Source organism: Schistocerca cancellata, unplaced genomic scaffold (genome assembly GCF_023864275.1).
Source record: "Schistocerca cancellata isolate TAMUIC-IGC-003103 unplaced genomic scaffold, iqSchCanc2.1 HiC_scaffold_596, whole genome shotgun sequence".
NCBI lineage: Eukaryota > Metazoa > Arthropoda > Insecta > Orthoptera > Acrididae > Schistocerca > Schistocerca cancellata.
Genome location: NW_026046608.1, coordinates 143540 through 156520, shown reverse-complemented (window position 1 = coordinate 156520; position 12981 = coordinate 143540). Strand labels below are relative to the sequence as shown.

The following is a 12981-nucleotide window of genomic DNA, read 5'->3' as shown; positions in this document are numbered from 1 at the left end:
CAATGTGAATAACTGGAACGCGTGTGTAGGCGTACTACGGTAATTGCTGGCTTCTGGCGCAACTGGCGACTTCACCGACTTCCCACTGACGCTGGTAGCACCCCAACAGCGGACCAGTGCCTCTTCTCCCTTTATCCCGGTGCTGACAGTAATTGCATCCTGTGCCTGCTTCCCCCGATTACGTTCGGCTGAAGCTCCGGAAGGTGGGCGACAAACGAAGGTTGGAAGGCCAAAAGATGGAGGGTCGTGTGCGCAAAAACTTCCCTTCCGGTACCGGGAATCGAACCCGGGCCTCCTGGGTGAAAGCCAGGTATCCTAGCCACTAGACCACACCGGATTTGCTCGAGAAACGTGAGATTTACTCCCTCTCTTCTCGCATTTCGTGCTCAATCCGGACTCAGTGTTGTTATCTGTTTGCGAGCATTTTTGCGCGTGCAGACTGGCATGGCGCACAGCTCGAAACTGTCTATTCATTGCTGTTTGCATCATATTTCACTCATAACAGGGGAGGAGAATGATCAAAGTTGTACCTTGCCATAATTGGAAGTAAACATTGTGACGCTGAGGCGTGGACTCCTTGTGGATAACAAACGACAATTAAGTTCGTTCGCTAGCAATAGCAACGCCGTTAATTCAGCCGTGATGTACAGCAAATTAAATGCCCCGGGTGAGGATCGAACTCACGACCTTAGGATTATGAGACTTACGCGCTACCTACTGCGCTACCGAGGCTCGTTGCAACCATCATCCCAGGAATCTTGGTAAGTCTCACATATTAGAGATAGACAGTTTGCGCTTTCTCAGGAATCTGTTGTGTCGCTACGCGTGCTTTCCCGACTTGCTAGAGTAAACTGCTGCCGCAGCTTTTTTAACGACGGAAAGCAGCACTGCCTGAGGTTACAGTACATCGCCCTTGCGGCACCTGAACACAGCGGCCTGTAGGGCCAGGCCGACGCTGGAGTTCAGTAACAGCACGCGGCCGTCCAAGTAGGGTCTCTTGCGTGCTGCATGTTTGGTTCTTCTCACAGCGAATCCTGCTATACATTCCTGAGGCTGGCGCACCTCAAGCGAGCAATCGGCGCGGCAGCACTATAGCGAGAACAGCAAAACGATGCATCGGCCGGGAATCGAAGCCGGGCCGCCCGCGTGGTAGTCGAACAACCTACCACTTTTTTAGTTGTTGTTCTCATTTTGTTAGTTGCATTTGTTGGGGGCGGACGTCCGATGACGTCCGTGCTTCCCGAGCATATTCCCGAGCAGCTGTCTGCAGGGAAAGTGGGATTGCCACCCAGCGACGTCGGATACAACCGAAAAAAGTGCTACACACGCGGAGTCCCCCACTACACTGCCTCAAAGCGACCGCTCGTCACTATTGCGTGAGTAACGTTGCGGCCGCGGCGACGAGCCTTGCCCAAAGACGCAGCGTGCGTGGAGGCGCTGCCCGAATGCACCCTCCTACCTCGTAAAGCGCCTACAGCTACTATCACCGTGGGCCACTGCCGGCGGGCGGGAAGCCGACACAGCGCGGCGTTGCGAGCAGCGGCTGTGCGGTGGTAGTGTAATGGTGAGCATAGTTGCCTTCCGAGCAGTTGAGCCGCGTTCGATTCCCGGCCACCGCAACGGGCGCAAATCTATGCGTATGAGTATGTGAGCCACGTGCTGTTGAATTAACGTTTTCTTTCCGTCGTCGCTCCACGCAGGCCATCCTGTAGTATGTCCCGACTTGTCCCGACTTTGCTCGGCTGACGCGAAAGCTGACGCTTGGAATTCGCCCTTATCAAAAGGACAGGCGCTATAAACGACTGTGAGAGGTGAGGTGTAGCGAGGTACCAAAACGACAGGCAAACTGCGAAATTTTCTGCTCTCTCTTCTGAAACAAAAAATAAAAAAAACCGACGCAGTCGGTAGGACTCGAACCTACGCTCCCAGAGGGAATCTGATTTCTAGTCAGACGCCTTAACCACTCGGCCTCGACTGCTCGTAGCTAAAGCTTCCCTCGAATCGTGAAAAATGCAACCGGTCTGCGCAGAATGTTGACAGGAAACGAACTCGGTGCACTGATTACGGCAGGGCTACCAGCGCTACGAGACGAGCCATTACGGAAGCGTTAAAATCTTCGCCCGAACAGGGATTCGAACCCTGGACCCTTAGGTTAAAAGCCTAATGCTCTACCGACTGAGCTATCCGGGCTCACGCTTGTTGTGCATGGAGCGACTGCAAGCAATGTGAATAACTGGAACGCGTGTGTAGGCGTACTACGGTAATTGCTGGCTTCTGGCGCAACTGGCGACTTCACCGACTTCCCACTGACGCTGGTAGCACCCCAACAGCGGACCAGTGCCTCTTCTCCCTTTATCCCGGTGCTGACAGTAATTGCATCCTGTGCCTGCTTCCCCCGATTACGTTCGGCTGAAGCTCCGGAAGGTGGGCGACAAACGAAGGTTGGAAGGCCAAAAGATGGAGGGTCGTGTGCGCAAAAACTTCCCTTCCGGTACCGGGAATCGAACCCGGGCCTCCTGGGTGAAAGCCAGGTATCCTAGCCACTAGACCACACCGGATTTGCTCGAGAAACGTGAGATTTACTCCCTCTCTTCTCGCATTTCGTGCTCAATCCGGACTCAGTGTTGTTATCTGTTTGCGAGCATTTTTGCGCGTGCAGACTGGCATGGCGCACAGCTCGAAACTGTCTATTCATTGCTGTTTGCATCATATTTCACTCATAACAGGGGAGGAGAATGATCAAAGTTGTACCTTGCCATAATTGGAAGTAAACATTGTGACGCTGAGGCGTGGACTCCTTGTGGATAACAAACGACAATTAAGTTCGTTCGCTAGCAATAGCAACGCCGTTAATTCAGCCGTGATGTACAGCAAATTAAATGCCCCGGGTGAGGATCGAACTCACGACCTTAGGATTATGAGACTTACGCGCTACCTACTGCGCTACCGAGGCTCGTTGCAACCATCATCCCAGGAATCTTGGTAAGTCTCACATATTAGAGATAGACAGTTTGCGCTTTCTCAGGAATCTGTTGTGTCGCTACGCGTGCTTTCCCGACTTGCTAGAGTAAACTGCTGCCGCAGCTTTTTTAACGACGGAAAGCAGCACTGCCTGAGGTTACAGTACATCGCCCTTGCGGCACCTGAACACAGCGGCCTGTAGGGCCAGGCCGACGCTGGAGTTCAGTAACAGCACGCGGCCGTCCAAGTAGGGTCTCTTGCGTGCTGCATGTTTGGTTCTTCTCACAGCGAATCCTGCTATACATTCCTGAGGCTGGCGCACCTCAAGCGAGCAATCGGCGCGGCAGCACTATAGCGAGAACAGCAAAACGATGCATCGGCCGGGAATCGAAGCCGGGCCGCCCGCGTGGTAGTCGAACAACCTACCACTTTTTTAGTTGTTGTTCTCATTTTGTTAGTTGCATTTGTTGGGGGCGGACGTCCGATGACGTCCGTGCTTCCCGAGCATATTCCCGAGCAGCTGTCTGCAGGGAAAGTGGGATTGCCACCCAGCGACGTCGGATACAACCGAAAAAAGTGCTACACACGCGGAGTCCCCCACTACACTGCCTCAAAGCGACCGCTCGTCACTATTGCGTGAGTAACGTTGCGGCCGCGGCGACGAGCCTTGCCCAAAGACGCAGCGTGCGTGGAGGCGCTGCCCGAATGCACCCTCCTACCTCGTAAAGCGCCTACAGCTACTATCACCGTGGGCCACTGCCGGCGGGCGGGAAGCCGACACAGCGCGGCGTTGCGAGCAGCGGCTGTGCGGTGGTAGTGTAATGGTGAGCATAGTTGCCTTCCGAGCAGTTGAGCCGCGTTCGATTCCCGGCCACCGCAACGGGCGCAAATCTATGCGTATGAGTATGTGAGCCACGTGCTGTTGAATTAACGTTTTCTTTCCGTCGTCGCTCCACGCAGGCCATCCTGTAGTATGTCCCGACTTGTCCCGACTTTGCTCGGCTGACGCGAAAGCTGACGCTTGGAATTCGCCCTTATCAAAAGGACAGGCGCTATAAACGACTGTGAGAGGTGAGGTGTAGCGAGGTACCAAAACGACAGGCAAACTGCGAAATTTTCTGCTCTCTCTTCTGAAACAAAAAATAAAAAAAACCGACGCAGTCGGTAGGACTCGAACCTACGCTCCCAGAGGGAATCTGATTTCTAGTCAGACGCCTTAACCACTCGGCCTCGACTGCTCGTAGCTAAAGCTTCCCTCGAATCGTGAAAAATGCAACCGGTCTGCGCAGAATGTTGACAGGAAACGAACTCGGTGCACTGATTACGGCAGGGCTACCAGCGCTACGAGACGAGCCATTACGGAAGCGTTAAAATCTTCGCCCGAACAGGGATTCGAACCCTGGACCCTTAGGTTAAAAGCCTAATGCTCTACCGACTGAGCTATCCGGGCTCACGCTTGTTGTGCATGGAGCGACTGCAAGCAATGTGAATAACTGGAACGCGTGTGTAGGCGTACTACGGTAATTGCTGGCTTCTGGCGCAACTGGCGACTTCACCGACTTCCCACTGACGCTGGTAGCACCCCAACAGCGGACCAGTGCCTCTTCTCCCTTTATCCCGGTGCTGACAGTAATTGCATCCTGTGCCTGCTTCCCCCGATTACGTTCGGCTGAAGCTCCGGAAGGTGGGCGACAAACGAAGGTTGGAAGGCCAAAAGATGGAGGGTCGTGTGCGCAAAAACTTCCCTTCCGGTACCGGGAATCGAAACCTCCTGGGTGAAAGCCAGGTATCCTAGCCACTAGACCACACCGGATTTGCTCGAGAAACGTGAGATTTACTCCCTCTCTTCTCGCATTTCGTGCTCAATCCGGACTCAGTGTTGTTATCTGTTTGCGAGCATTTTTGCGCGTGCAGACTGGCATGGCGCACAGCTCGAAACTGTCTATTCATTGCTGTTTGCATCATATTTCACTCATAACAGGGGAGGAGAATGATCAAAGTTGTACCTTGCCATAATTGGAAGTAAACATTGTGACGCTGAGGCGTGGACTCCTTGTGGATAACAAACGACAATTAAGTTCGTTCGCTAGCAATAGCAACGCCGTTAATTCAGCCGTGATGTACAGCAAATTAAATGCCCCGGGTGAGGATCGAACTCACGACCTTAGGATTATGAGACTTACGCGCTACCTACTGCGCTACCGAGGCTCGTTGCAACCATCATCCCAGGAATCTTGGTAAGTCTCACATATTAGAGATAGACAGTTTGCGCTTTCTCAGGAATCTGTTGTGTCGCTACGCGTGCTTTCCCGACTTGCTAGAGTAAACTGCTGCCGCAGCTTTTTTAACGACGGAAAGCAGCACTGCCTGAGGTTACAGTACATCGCCCTTGCGGCACCTGAACACAGCGGCCTGTAGGGCCAGGCCGACGCTGGAGTTCAGTAACAGCACGCGGCCGTCCAAGTAGGGTCTCTTGCGTGCTGCATGTTTGGTTCTTCTCACAGCGAATCCTGCTATACATTCCTGAGGCTGGCGCACCTCAAGCGAGCAATCGGCGCGGCAGCACTATAGCGAGAACAGCAAAACGATGCATCGGCCGGGAATCGAAGCCGGGCCGCCCGCGTGGTAGTCGAACAACCTACCACTTTTTTAGTTGTTGTTCTCATTTTGTTAGTTGCATTTGTTGGGGGCGGACGTCAGATGACGTCCGTGCTTCCCGAGCATATTCCCGAGCAGCTGTCTGCAGGGAAAGTGGGATTGCCACCCAGCGACGTCGGATACAACCGAAAAAAGTGCTACACACGCGGAGTCCCCCACTACACTGCCTCAAAGCGACCGCTCGTCACTATTGCGTGAGTAACGTTGCGGCCGCGGCGACGAGCCTTGCCCAAAGACGCAGCGTGCGTGGAGGCGCTGCCCGAATGCACCCTCCTACCTCGTAAAGCGCCTACAGCTACTATCACCGTGGGCCACTGCCGGCGGGCGGGAAGCCGACACAGCGCGGCGTTGCGAGCAGCGGCTGTGCGGTGGTAGTGTAATGGTGAGCATAGTTGCCTTCCGAGCAGTTGAGCCGCGTTCGATTCCCGGCCACCGCAACGGGCGCAAATCTATGCGTATGAGTATGTGAGCCACGTGCTGTTGAATTAACGTTTTCTTTCCGTCGTCGCTCCACGCAGGCCATCCTGTAGTATGTCCCGACTTGTCCCGACTTTGCTCGGCTGACGCGAAAGCTGACGCTTGGAATTCGCCCTTATCAAAAGGACAGGCGCTATAAACGACTGTGAGAGGTGAGGTGTAGCGAGGTACCAAAACGACAGGCAAACTGCGAAATTTTCTGCTCTCTCTTCTGAAACAAAAAATAAAAAAAACCGACGCAGTCGGTAGGACTCGAACCTACGCTCCCAGAGGGAATCTGATTTCTAGTCAGACGCCTTAACCACTCGGCCTCGACTGCTCGTAGCTAAAGCTTCCCTCGAATCGTGAAAAATGCAACCGGTCTGCGCAGAATGTTGACAGGAAACGAACTCGGTGCACTGATTACGGCAGGGCTACCAGCGCTACGAGACGAGCCATTACGGAAGCGTTAAAATCTTCGCCCGAACAGGGATTCGAACCCTGGACCCTTAGGTTAAAAGCCTAATGCTCTACCGACTGAGCTATCCGGGCTCACGCTTGTTGTGCATGGAGCGACTGCAAGCAATGTGAATAACTGGAACGCGTGTGTAGGCGTACTACGGTAATTGCTGGCTTCTGGCGCAACTGGCGACTTCACCGACTTCCCACTGACGCTGGTAGCACCCCAACAGCGGACCAGTGCCTCTTCTCCCTTTATCCCGGTGCTGACAGTAATTGCATCCTGTGCCTGCTTCCCCCGATTACGTTCGGCTGAAGCTCCGGAAGGTGGGCGACAAACGAAGGTTGGAAGGCCAAAAGATGGAGGGTCGTGTGCGCAAAAACTTCCCTTCCGGTACCGGGAATCGAAACCTCCTGGGTGAAAGCCAGGTATCCTAGCCACTAGACCACACCGGATTTGCTCGAGAAACGTGAGATTTACTCCCTCTCTTCTCGCATTTCGTGCTCAATCCGGACTCAGTGTTGTTATCTGTTTGCGAGCATTTTTGCGCGTGCAGACTGGCATGGCGCACAGCTCGAAACTGTCTATTCATTGCTGTTTGCATCATATTTCACTCATAACAGGGGAGGAGAATGATCAAAGTTGTACCTTGCCATAATTGGAAGTAAACATTGTGACGCTGAGGCGTGGACTCCTTGTGGATAACAAACGACAATTAAGTTCGTTCGCTAGCAATAGCAACGCCGTTAATTCAGCCGTGATGTACAGCAAATTAAATGCCCCGGGTGAGGATCGAACTCACGACCTTAGGATTATGAGACTTACGCGCTACCTACTGCGCTACCGAGGCTCGTTGCAACCATCATCCCAGGAATCTTGGTAAGTCTCACATATTAGAGATAGACAGTTTGCGCTTTCTCAGGAATCTGTTGTGTCGCTACGCGTGCTTTCCCGACTTGCTAGAGTAAACTGCTGCCGCAGCTTTTTTAACGACGGAAAGCAGCACTGCCTGAGGTTACAGTACATCGCCCTTGCGGCACCTGAACACAGCGGCCTGTAGGGCCAGGCCGACGCTGGAGTTCAGTAACAGCACGCGGCCGTCCAAGTAGGGTCTCTTGCGTGCTGCATGTTTGGTTCTTCTCACAGCGAATCCTGCTATACGTTCCTGAGGCTGGCGCACCTCAAGCGAGCAATCGGCGCGGCAGCACTATAGCGAGAACAGCAAAACGATGCATCGGCCGGGAATCGAAGCCGGGCCGCCCGCGTGGTAGTCGAACAACCTACCACTTTTTTAGTTGTTGTTCTCATTTTGTTAGTTGCATTTGTTGGGGGCGGACGTCCGATGACGTCCGTGCTTCCCGAGCATATTCCCGAGCAGCTGTCTGCAGGGAAAGTGGGATTGCCACCCAGCGACGTCGGATACAACCGAAAAAAGTGCTACACACGCGGAGTCCCCCACTACACTGCCTCAAAGCGACCGCTCGTCACTATTGCGTGAGTAACGTTGCGGCCGCGGCGACGAGCCTTGCCCAAAGACGCAGCGTGCGTGGAGGCGCTGCCCGAATGCACCCTCCTACCTCGTAAAGCGCCTACAGCTACTATCACCGTGGGCCACTGCCGGCGGGCGGGAAGCCGACACAGCGCGGCGTTGCGAGCAGCGGCTGTGCGGTGGTAGTGTAATGGTGAGCATAGTTGCCTTCCGAGCAGTTGAGCCGCGTTCGATTCCCGGCCACCGCAACGGGCGCAAATCTATGCGTATGAGTATGTGAGCCACGTGCTGTTGAATTAACGTTTTCTTTCCGTCGTCGCTCCACGCAGGCCATCCTGTAGTATGTCCCGACTTGTCCCGACTTTGCTCGGCTGACGCGAAAGCTGACGCTTGGAATTCGCCCTTATCAAAAGGACAGGCGCTATAAACGACTGTGAGAGGTGAGGTGTAGCGAGGTACCAAAACGACAGGCAAACTGCGAAATTTTCTGCTCTCTCTTCTGAAACAAAAAATAAAAAAAACCGACGCAGTCGGTAGGACTCGAACCTACGCTCCCAGAGGGAATCTGATTTCTAGTCAGACGCCTTAACCACTCGGCCTCGACTGCTCGTAGCTAAAGCTTCCCTCGAATCGTGAAAAATGCAACCGGTCTGCGCAGAATGTTGACAGGAAACGAACTCGGTGCACTGATTACGGCAGGGCTACCAGCGCTACGAGACGAGCCATTACGGAAGCGTTAAAATCTTCGCCCGAACAGGGATTCGAACCCTGGACCCTTAGGTTAAAAGCCTAATGCTCTACCGACTGAGCTATCCGGGCTCACGCTTGTTGTGCATGGAGCGACTGCAAGCAATGTGAATAACTGGAACGCGTGTGTAGGCGTACTACGGTAATTGCTGGCTTCTGGCGCAACTGGCGACTTCACCGACTTCCCACTGACGCTGGTAGCACCCCAACAGCGGACCAGTGCCTCTTCTCCCTTTATCCCGGTGCTGACAGTAATTGCATCCTGTGCCTGCTTCCCCCGATTACGTTCGGCTGGAGCTCCGGAAGGTGGGCGACAAACGAAGGTTGGAAGGCCAAAAGATGGAGGGTCGTGTGCGCAAAAACTTCCCTTCCGGTACCGGGAATCGAAACCTCCTGGGTGAAAGCCAGGTATCCTAGCCACTAGACCACACCGGATTTGCTCGAGAAACGTGAGATTTACTCCCTCTCTTCTCGCATTTCGTGCTCAATCCGGACTCAGTGTTGTTATCTGTTTGCGAGCATTTTTGCGCGTGCAGACTGGCATGGCGCACAGCTCGAAACTGTCTATTCATTGCTGTTTGCATCATATTTCACTCATAACAGGGGAGGAGAATGATCAAAGTTGTACCTTGCCATAATTGGAAGTAAACATTGTGACGCTGAGGCGTGGACTCCTTGTGGATAACAAACGACAATTAAGTTCGTTCGCTAGCAATAGCAACGCCGTTAATTCAGCCGTGATGTACAGCAAATTAAATGCCCCGGGTGAGGATCGAACTCACGACCTTAGGATTATGAGACTTACGCGCTACCTACTGCGCTACCGAGGCTCGTTGCAACCGTCATCCCAGGAATCTTGGTAAGTCTCACATATTAGAGATAGGCAGTTTGCGCTTTCTCAGGAATCTGTTGTGTCGCTACGCGTGCTTTCCCGACTTGCTAGAGTAAACTGCTGCCGCAGCTTTTTTAACGACGGAAAGCAGCACTGCCTGAGGTTACAGTACATCGCCCTTGCGGCACCTGAACACAGCGGCCTGTAGGGCCAGGCCGACGCTGGAGTTCAGTAACAGCACGCGGCCGTCCAAGTAGGGTCTCTTGCGTGCTGCATGTTTGGTTCTTCTCACAGCGAATCCTGCTATACATTCCTGAGGCTGGCGCACCTCAAGCGAGCAATCGGCGCGGCAGCACTATTGCGAGAACAGCAAAACGATGCATCGGCCGGGAATCGAAGCCGGAGCCGCCCGCGTGGTAGTCGAACAACCTACCACTTTTTTAGTTGTTGTTCTCATTTTGTTAGTTGCATTTGTTGGGGGCGGACGTCCGATGACGTCCGTGCTTCCCGAGCATATTCCCGAGCAGCTGTCTGCAGGGAAAGTGGGATTGCCACCCAGCGACGTCGGATACAACCGAAAAAAGTGCTACACACGCGGAGTCCCCCACTACACTGCCTCAAAGCGACCGCTCGTCACTATTGCGTGAGTAACGTTGCGGCCGCGGCGACGAGCCTTGCCCAAAGACGCAGCGTGCGTGGAGGCGCTGCCCGAATGCACCCTCCTACCTCGTAAAGCGCCTACAGCTACTATCACCGTGGGCCACTGCCGGCGGGCGGGAAGCCGACACAGCGCGGCGTTGCGAGCAGCGGCTGTGCGGTGGTAGTGTAATGGTGAGCATAGTTGCCTTCCGAGCAGTTGAGCCGCGTTCGATTCCCGGCCACCGCAACGGGCGCAAATCTATGCGTATGAGTATGTGAGCCACGTGCTGTTGAATTAACGTTTTCTTTCCGTCGTCGCTCCACGCAGGCCATGCTGTAGTATGTCCCGACTTGTCCCGACTTTGCTCGGCTGACGCGAAAGCTGACGCTTGGAATTCGCCCTTATCAAAAGGACAGGCGCTATAAACGACTGTGAGAGGTGAGGTGTAGCGAGGTACCAAAACGACAGGCAAACTGCGAAATTTTCTGCTCTCTCTTCTGAAACAAAAAATAAAAAAAACCGACGCAGTCGGTAGGACTCGAACCTACGCTCCCAGAGGGAATCTGATTTCTAGTCAGACGCCTTAACCACTCGGCCTCGACTGCTCGTAGCTAAAGCTTCCCTCGAATCGTGAAAAATGCAACCGGTCTGCGCAGAATGTTGACAGGAAACGAACTCGGTGCACTGATTACGGCAGGGCTACCAGCGCTACGAGACGAGCCATTACGGAAGCGTTAAAATCTTCGCCCGAACAGGGATTCGAACCCTGGACCCTTAGGTTAAAAGCCTAATGCTCTACCGACTGAGCTATCCGGGCTCACGCTTGTTGTGCATGGAGCGACTGCAAGCAATGTGAATAACTGGAACGCGTGTGTAGGCGTACTACGGTAATTGCTGGCTTCTGGCGCAACTGGCGACTTCACCGACTTCCCACTGACGCTGGTAGCACCCCAACAGCGGACCAGTGCCTCTTCTCCCTTTATCCCGGTGCTGACAGTAATTGCATCCTGTGCCTGCTTCCCCCGATTACGTTCGGCTGAAGCTCCGGAAGGTGGGCGACAAACGAAGGTTGGAAGGCCAAAAGATGGAGGGTCGTGTGCGCAAAAACTTCCCTTCCGGTACCGGGAATCGAACCCGGGCCTCCTGGGTGAAAGCCAGGTATCCTAGCCACTAGACCACATCGGATTTGCTCGAGAAACGTGAGATTTACTCCCTCTCTTCTCGCATTTCGTGCTCAATCCGGACTCAGTGTTGTTATCTGTTTGCGAGCATTTTTGCGCGTGCAGACTGGCATGGCGCACAGCTCGAAACTGTCTATTCATTGCTGTTTGCATCATATTTCACTCATAACAGGGGAGGAGAATGATCAAAGTTGTACCTTGCCATAATTGGAAGTAAACATTGTGACGCTGAGGCGTGGACTCCTTGTGGATAACAAACGACAATTAAGTTCGTTCGCTAGCAATAGCAACGCCGTTAATTCAGCCGTGATGTACAGCAAATTAAATGCCCCGGGTGAGGATCGAACTCACGACCTTAGGATTATGAGACTTACGCGCTACCTACTGCGCTACCGAGGCTCGTTGCAACCATCATCCCAGGAATCTTGGTAAGTCTCACATATTAGAGATAGACAGTTTGCGCTTTCTCAGGAATCTGTTGTGTCGCTACGCGTGCTTTCCCGACTTGCTAGAGTAAACTGCTGCCGCAGCTTTTTTAACGACGGAAAGCAGCACTGCCTGAGGTTACAGTACATCGCCCTTGCGGCACCTGAACACAGCGGCCTGTAGGGCCAGGCCGACGCTGGAGTTCAGTAACAGCACGCGGCCGTCCAAGTAGGGTCTCTTGCGTGCTGCATGTTTGGTTCTTCTCACAGCGAATCCTGCTATACATTCCTGAGGCTGGCGCACCTCAAGCGAGCAATCGGCGCGGCAGCACTATAGCGAGAACAGCAAAACGATGCATCGGCCGGGAATCGAAGCCGGGCCGCCCGCGTGGTAGTCGAACAACCTACCACTTTTTTAGTTGTTGTTCTCATTTTGTTAGTTGCATTTGTTGGGGGCGGACGTCCGATGACGTCCGTGCTTCCCGAGCATATTCCCGAGCAGCTGTCTGCAGGGAAAGTGGGATTGCCACCCAGCGACGTCGGATACAACCGAAAAAAGTGCTACACACGCGGAGTCCCCCACTACACTGCCTCAAAGCGACCGCTCGTCACTATTGCGTGAGTAACGTTGCGGCCGCGGCGACGAGCCTTGCCCAAAGACGCAGCGTGCGTGGAGGCGCTGCCCGAATGCACCCTCCTACCTCGTAAAGCGCCTACAGCTACTATCACCGTGGGCCACTGCCGGCGGGCGGGAAGCCGACACAGCGCGGCGTTGCGAGCAGCGGCTGTGCGGTGGTAGTGTAATGGTGAGCATAGTTGCCTTCCGAGCAGTTGAGCCGCGTTCGATTCCCGGCCACCGCAACGGGCGCAAATCTATGCGTATGAGTATGTGAGCCACGTGCTGTTGAATTAACGTTTTCTTTCCGTCGTCGCTCCACGCAGGCCATCCTGTAGTATGTCCCGACTTGTCCCGACTTTGCTCGGCTGACGCGAAAGCTGACGCTTGGAATTCGCCCTTATCAAAAGGACAGGCGCTATAAACGACTGTGAGAGGTGAGGTGTAGCGAGGTACCAAAACGACAGGCAAACTGCGAAATTTTCTGCTCTCTCTTCTGAAACAAAAAATAAAAAA

General features: G+C 53.8%; 25 non-coding genes across 25 annotated transcripts; 6 read left to right on the top strand and 19 right to left on the bottom strand.

Moving 5' to 3' along the window:
- Positions 1 to 265: 265 nt before the first annotated feature.
- On the bottom strand, positions 266 to 337 carry Trnae-uuc (transfer RNA glutamic acid (anticodon UUC)). Its single transcript has one exon. It is a non-coding gene; the product is annotated as a tRNA-Glu (tRNA).
- Positions 338 to 659: 322 nt separating this feature from the next.
- Trnam-cau (transfer RNA methionine (anticodon CAU)) lies at positions 660 to 732 on the bottom strand. The gene has a single exon. It is a non-coding gene; the product is annotated as a tRNA-Met (tRNA).
- Positions 733 to 1547: 815 nt separating this feature from the next.
- Trnag-ucc (transfer RNA glycine (anticodon UCC)) lies at positions 1548 to 1619 on the top strand. The gene has a single exon. It is a non-coding gene; the product is annotated as a tRNA-Gly (tRNA).
- Positions 1620 to 1896: 277 nt separating this feature from the next.
- Trnas-aga (transfer RNA serine (anticodon AGA)) lies at positions 1897 to 1978 on the bottom strand. The gene has a single exon. It is a non-coding gene; the product is annotated as a tRNA-Ser (tRNA).
- A 139-nt stretch (positions 1979 to 2117) lies between these two features.
- Trnak-uuu (transfer RNA lysine (anticodon UUU)) lies at positions 2118 to 2190 on the bottom strand. Its single transcript has one exon. It is a non-coding gene; the product is annotated as a tRNA-Lys (tRNA).
- Positions 2191 to 2486: 296 nt separating this feature from the next.
- Trnae-uuc (transfer RNA glutamic acid (anticodon UUC)) lies at positions 2487 to 2558 on the bottom strand. Its single transcript has one exon. It is a non-coding gene; the product is annotated as a tRNA-Glu (tRNA).
- Positions 2559 to 2880: 322 nt separating this feature from the next.
- Positions 2881 to 2953, bottom strand: Trnam-cau (transfer RNA methionine (anticodon CAU)). The gene has a single exon. It is a non-coding gene; the product is annotated as a tRNA-Met (tRNA).
- Positions 2954 to 3768: 815 nt separating this feature from the next.
- Trnag-ucc (transfer RNA glycine (anticodon UCC)) lies at positions 3769 to 3840 on the top strand. Its single transcript has one exon. It is a non-coding gene; the product is annotated as a tRNA-Gly (tRNA).
- Positions 3841 to 4117: 277 nt separating this feature from the next.
- Trnas-aga (transfer RNA serine (anticodon AGA)) lies at positions 4118 to 4199 on the bottom strand. The gene has a single exon. It is a non-coding gene; the product is annotated as a tRNA-Ser (tRNA).
- A 139-nt stretch (positions 4200 to 4338) lies between these two features.
- Positions 4339 to 4411, bottom strand: Trnak-uuu (transfer RNA lysine (anticodon UUU)). Its single transcript has one exon. It is a non-coding gene; the product is annotated as a tRNA-Lys (tRNA).
- Positions 4412 to 5096: 685 nt separating this feature from the next.
- Trnam-cau (transfer RNA methionine (anticodon CAU)) lies at positions 5097 to 5169 on the bottom strand. The gene has a single exon. It is a non-coding gene; the product is annotated as a tRNA-Met (tRNA).
- Positions 5170 to 5984: 815 nt separating this feature from the next.
- On the top strand, positions 5985 to 6056 carry Trnag-ucc (transfer RNA glycine (anticodon UCC)). Its single transcript has one exon. It is a non-coding gene; the product is annotated as a tRNA-Gly (tRNA).
- A 277-nt stretch (positions 6057 to 6333) lies between these two features.
- Positions 6334 to 6415, bottom strand: Trnas-aga (transfer RNA serine (anticodon AGA)). The gene has a single exon. It is a non-coding gene; the product is annotated as a tRNA-Ser (tRNA).
- A 139-nt stretch (positions 6416 to 6554) lies between these two features.
- Positions 6555 to 6627, bottom strand: Trnak-uuu (transfer RNA lysine (anticodon UUU)). The gene has a single exon. It is a non-coding gene; the product is annotated as a tRNA-Lys (tRNA).
- Positions 6628 to 7312: 685 nt separating this feature from the next.
- Positions 7313 to 7385, bottom strand: Trnam-cau (transfer RNA methionine (anticodon CAU)). The gene has a single exon. It is a non-coding gene; the product is annotated as a tRNA-Met (tRNA).
- Positions 7386 to 8200: 815 nt separating this feature from the next.
- On the top strand, positions 8201 to 8272 carry Trnag-ucc (transfer RNA glycine (anticodon UCC)). The gene has a single exon. It is a non-coding gene; the product is annotated as a tRNA-Gly (tRNA).
- Positions 8273 to 8549: 277 nt separating this feature from the next.
- On the bottom strand, positions 8550 to 8631 carry Trnas-aga (transfer RNA serine (anticodon AGA)). Its single transcript has one exon. It is a non-coding gene; the product is annotated as a tRNA-Ser (tRNA).
- A 139-nt stretch (positions 8632 to 8770) lies between these two features.
- Positions 8771 to 8843, bottom strand: Trnak-uuu (transfer RNA lysine (anticodon UUU)). The gene has a single exon. It is a non-coding gene; the product is annotated as a tRNA-Lys (tRNA).
- A 685-nt stretch (positions 8844 to 9528) lies between these two features.
- Positions 9529 to 9601, bottom strand: Trnam-cau (transfer RNA methionine (anticodon CAU)). The gene has a single exon. It is a non-coding gene; the product is annotated as a tRNA-Met (tRNA).
- An 816-nt stretch (positions 9602 to 10417) lies between these two features.
- Trnag-ucc (transfer RNA glycine (anticodon UCC)) lies at positions 10418 to 10489 on the top strand. Its single transcript has one exon. It is a non-coding gene; the product is annotated as a tRNA-Gly (tRNA).
- A 277-nt stretch (positions 10490 to 10766) lies between these two features.
- Trnas-aga (transfer RNA serine (anticodon AGA)) lies at positions 10767 to 10848 on the bottom strand. Its single transcript has one exon. It is a non-coding gene; the product is annotated as a tRNA-Ser (tRNA).
- Positions 10849 to 10987: 139 nt separating this feature from the next.
- Trnak-uuu (transfer RNA lysine (anticodon UUU)) lies at positions 10988 to 11060 on the bottom strand. The gene has a single exon. It is a non-coding gene; the product is annotated as a tRNA-Lys (tRNA).
- A 296-nt stretch (positions 11061 to 11356) lies between these two features.
- Trnae-uuc (transfer RNA glutamic acid (anticodon UUC)) lies at positions 11357 to 11428 on the bottom strand. Its single transcript has one exon. It is a non-coding gene; the product is annotated as a tRNA-Glu (tRNA).
- A 322-nt stretch (positions 11429 to 11750) lies between these two features.
- Positions 11751 to 11823, bottom strand: Trnam-cau (transfer RNA methionine (anticodon CAU)). Its single transcript has one exon. It is a non-coding gene; the product is annotated as a tRNA-Met (tRNA).
- Positions 11824 to 12638: 815 nt separating this feature from the next.
- On the top strand, positions 12639 to 12710 carry Trnag-ucc (transfer RNA glycine (anticodon UCC)). The gene has a single exon. It is a non-coding gene; the product is annotated as a tRNA-Gly (tRNA).
- The last annotated feature ends 271 nt before the right edge of the window (positions 12711 to 12981 follow it).